Genomic DNA, 4,545 nt, shown 5'->3' with positions numbered 1-4,545 from the left:
GATCATTTACCGTATTCATGATATGCTTTGAACTAAAATTATACACAAACAATGAGCAAATATTATGCGATTAAAATGAGCCAAATAAATCACTAACAAGTCTATGTCTTGTCTCATAAGCAAAAAGATATCATTCATGTATTGCTAGTTAATACTTAAAACTTCTCCCATAAATCGGGTTTGGAATTTAAAATGTCGGATTATCCGACTAGAAAAAAAGAATTATCCTACTGTGTCGTATATTTGCAATACCATATCCTATCAATCGGGCTTGGATTTAGATCCGATTGTTGTAGGATGTCAACAATCTCTTATCGTATCCTATAAAAACTGTTTCGGGTGAAAATTATCCTAACCACTTTCACCCTTAGATAAGATTGAGTTTGTGACACTTCTCATCATTGATTAACAGAAATTCCAACAGACTACACCGTCTTAGCAAGTTTATTCATGTTTTTACCCCTTTTAAAAGGCTGCCCCGTTCTATGGGGTATGTTCGAAAAAACCATCTCATGTGGAGCGGTGGGTCGGATGCCCATCGGTGGCGCATTCCTCCGAGAAGCTTTTTCACGTCGGATGGGGTGTGGGGCAATGCCGGTTCTTTTGAGCAAATTTTGAAGAATTCGAGTCTGCAAAATCAAAACCATAAACAAACTCGATTTGGCATGAAAAATCTCAAGAGAATCCTGGAGATCCTAGTGTAACTTAAAATCCTAAAGAAAAATAGATTCTGGCCACCACGCAGAAGATTTTCAAGCATGACTGACTTCCCCAACTTGTTCTGAACCATGTTCGATCCAGTCCTCTATCCCGAAAATGAATTAGGGATTTGGAAGCGGCAATGACGACTTGGCCTCCGAGGAAGCAATGGCGGCAACAGTTGGTGCCGAAGAAACCCTAAAACCTCTTGTAGTTGCAGGTATCATAAACCAGTATCATGCACATAATATTACCACCACGATGCATAGTATGATACACTAGTATCATGTTCTCCCTTCATTTCTTCATTCGTAGAATCTCAATATGATTTGCAACTATTACTACTTATACAATTTAAGAATACATAAAGCACCAGATGCTATTAAAATGAGCCAAATAAATCACTAACAAGCATATGTCTTTTCCTCAAGCAAAGATAGCATTCATGTATTGCTAGTTGATACTCAAAAGCTCTCCCATAAATCAGATTCAGAATTAAAAAGGTCAGATTATCCGTCTAGAAAAGACATATTATCCTATTGTATAGTATATTTGCAATATTGCATCCTATAAACCGGACTCAGATTTGGATCAGAGTGTTGTCGGATGTCAACAATCTCTTTCTGTATCCTAAAAAAAGGGATTCGAAAACGGTTTCGGCCGAAAATTGTCCTAAGCACTTTCACCATAGATAAGATTGACTTTGTGACCCTTTTATCCATGTCTAGTATAAAATCCAACGAAGTACACCATCTTATCAAGTTTGTTCAGTTTTATCCCTTTTAAAGGGTTGCCCCGTTCTATGGGGTATGTTAAAAAAAACTATCGCACGTGGAGCAGTGGGTTGGATGCCCATTGGTGGCGCATTCCTTCGACAAGGTTTTGACGTAGGATGGGGTGTGGGGCGAGGCTAGTTCTTTTGAGCAGATTCTGAATCTGATTCTGAAAAATCAAAATCATAGAGGAACTTGATTTAACATGAAAAGTCTCAATTGAATCATGCAGATCCTACTGTAACTTCAAATTCTAAAGAAGAAAAATACTTGATTCTCAAGATTTCCGCAAAGGTGGGTTTATCTCTTTCTCAAAAAAAAAATTGAAAAGACCAAAAAATATAAAATGTGGGAAAAGGTTAGTCACTCTATAACAGATATTTTTTGGTTTTGCATAGGGCATGATAAAAGGTCTTACATTTTGTTAAGGAGGGAGTACAAGTTTACAACCTCCTGCAAAATTCTACTCTGGAGAATCCAAAATTCTGAGCCAATGTTTCAGTGGAACGCAGAGGACATTTCTACCACCTTGGGAGCTGTTAGAGCATTTACAACCAGACTCCCCAAATTGATCAGACGGACGCAGGACCACTGACGAGACAATGGAGGGAAGAAAAAAGTTGACCCAACCGTACCCCTCAAAAGCCTACTTAAATGCCCAAACGTGTCCGGTGTCCTACGTCTCCCGCATAGGATTTAGCCCACCACAGAGCATCTTTTGTCTTTACTATTTTTTTTTCCATTTTTCTCTCTCCTTCATCAATTACATGCATATGATCCGACGTATAGGAAAAAAGTGAGGTACATGATTGTGGACGGACAAATAGGAAGTTAAAATGAACATGACCGAACACTAACGGGCCAAATGCCCAGTCCGGCTGTAGATGCCCTTGACGCTTCTCTGTTCTTTTGAGCAACAAGCTCTTGACACTTGAGCACTGATGTGTGCTGCTCGGGGTCGACATATTTCCTTGTGCGGACTAGGTGACGGATTCAGCTGCCCTGCGGTTTGGCGGAGATGAACCAGCAATTGGCGTTTGTGGGAAGCAGGCCGCCGAATTCAGGTTTTGATGCTGTCTGGTAGCATCGGCAGCTAGCTGGTGCCGTTGGGTGGAGGGAGCATGACATCGGTTACCCGCCCGCGAGGGTTCCTGTCCCTGTCGGCCCTTTCCCTTTCCTTTCCATGAGTTTTGCGGTCATGGAGCAGCACGAAGCAAGACGTGGCGCTAAGAATATACTACTCCTTTCCCGCAAAAAAAAAAAGAATATACTACTCCCTCCCTTTTCCAAAAGTCAATCATGCTTAGTTTAGACTAAACTAGCGTTATTTAAAATATTATAATAAATAAATAAAATACAAAAAGACAATTTGTGATGAATCTAATGATACTAATTTTGTATCGTGGATGTTGATAATTTTTTTCTTCAAATTTGGTCAAACATATACGCGTTTGGCTGTTAGAAAACAAACTATCCATTAACTAGTTAGGTACACGTGCATTGCATGCATGAGATTTGGCAACCAAATTATGAATAAATAACACACTATAGCATATAAGCTTTGAGTCATATATGCATGATGTAGATGTTCGTTTAATTCTTATAGTTCATCTCATTCAAAATCAATTAGTTTTATAAAGAGTTAATCTATCTCAAGATTCATGGAATTGTGCGTTGTAAAACATAAAGTAAAAAACAAATAATGGTAATTCATCTAGAAAAAAATTAGGCAATTATGATATGGAAGATTTTAGAACAAAGGAGAAGTGCTTGTGTTTTGAGGTTTGTGCATTATGCTTAAGTTCAACCACGGAGTCTTCTAGATTGTACATGTGGCAGAATCAGATGGAATGTAGATGATATCCAACTGTCAGTAGTGCTCGGATTTGCCATCTCTGCACCGCCGGATTAGCTTCATTCAACGATCATCTTTCAAAGTTATTCGCACATTATATAAGGGTATAGATATGCTTTTGAGATGAGGGGGTATCTACTAGCATACCTGCATCCTCCTATTCTATCCAAAAAAATGTAATGTTCCAGCATACCTGCATCCTCCTATCCTATCTGAAAAAATGTAACGTTCCTGTTCCGCTCGTTTTTCGTCTTCTATGATTGATAGGACCACATGGCCCCTCCTTCCTCCCCGTTCAAACCCTAGACACTCTGATCTGATATGATCTGATCCGATGGGCCCTTTCCGGTGGTCACTGCCACCGGCAAGCAACACACACGACGAACAGTTCCTCGACACAGTGTGCTTCCGCCGCGCCCCTTTTGTGCTAGACTCACCATCAAGCATCAAAGTCCGGTGTAGTAGGCGCACCAGATACTGCTTTGCTCCTCCTCATGTGAGGATGGATATGAATTCCATCAAGTTGAAACAAAAGAATCCCTTGCCTTTTTCACTTCAACTCGAAAACGAACATCTAGCTCTTCCATTTTCTCTTCTGAATGTGGCAGCGACGAGCATCTTAGGGTGACGGGTGGGCGTCACTAAGCTCTCCCCTAACAATTGCCTGGAGGAAGAAGAGACACATACCATGAGGTGGCGGGAGGTTGGAGGAGGGCCGGCGCGAACACCTGGCTACCAAGCAATAAAGAAGGTGCAAGTTACTGTTGTCCCCAGCCCTCTAGTGCTACATCCATATGTAACTGTTTCTCACTGAGAACATGTACCATGTGTTGGCCGCTCACTTCTTTTTTCGGTCCATTCATGGATGCATCTGTGTTTTATGCTTATATCATATAAATCAATTGAAGTGCAATCATCTTTCGTAAGTGGGTTCTAGTGATAATGACAATATGAATTGAAGACTAATCTTGTGCACTAATTATTTACAAGGTGGATTAGTGAAAGAGGTTAAAGCAATGGTGTTTGTGGATCCCTAATTATTAAAGAGAAAAGATGGTGGTATACTCAAGCATTCATAAGTATTTTACATTCTCTTGAGTATAGGAACACCACACATTAAGAGGGGTGCTCAATGAAAGTAAGGTGGAACTCAACTCTCATGTGGTGCATTCCTCTATAATCAGCAAAATATACCCAATTAATTTCCTATACCATATG

This window comes from Triticum dicoccoides, chromosome 7A, assembly GCF_002162155.2.
Source record: "Triticum dicoccoides isolate Atlit2015 ecotype Zavitan chromosome 7A, WEW_v2.0, whole genome shotgun sequence".
Taxonomy (NCBI): Eukaryota; Viridiplantae; Streptophyta; class Magnoliopsida; order Poales; family Poaceae; genus Triticum; species Triticum dicoccoides.
This window is presented reverse-complemented; position numbering follows the sequence as displayed.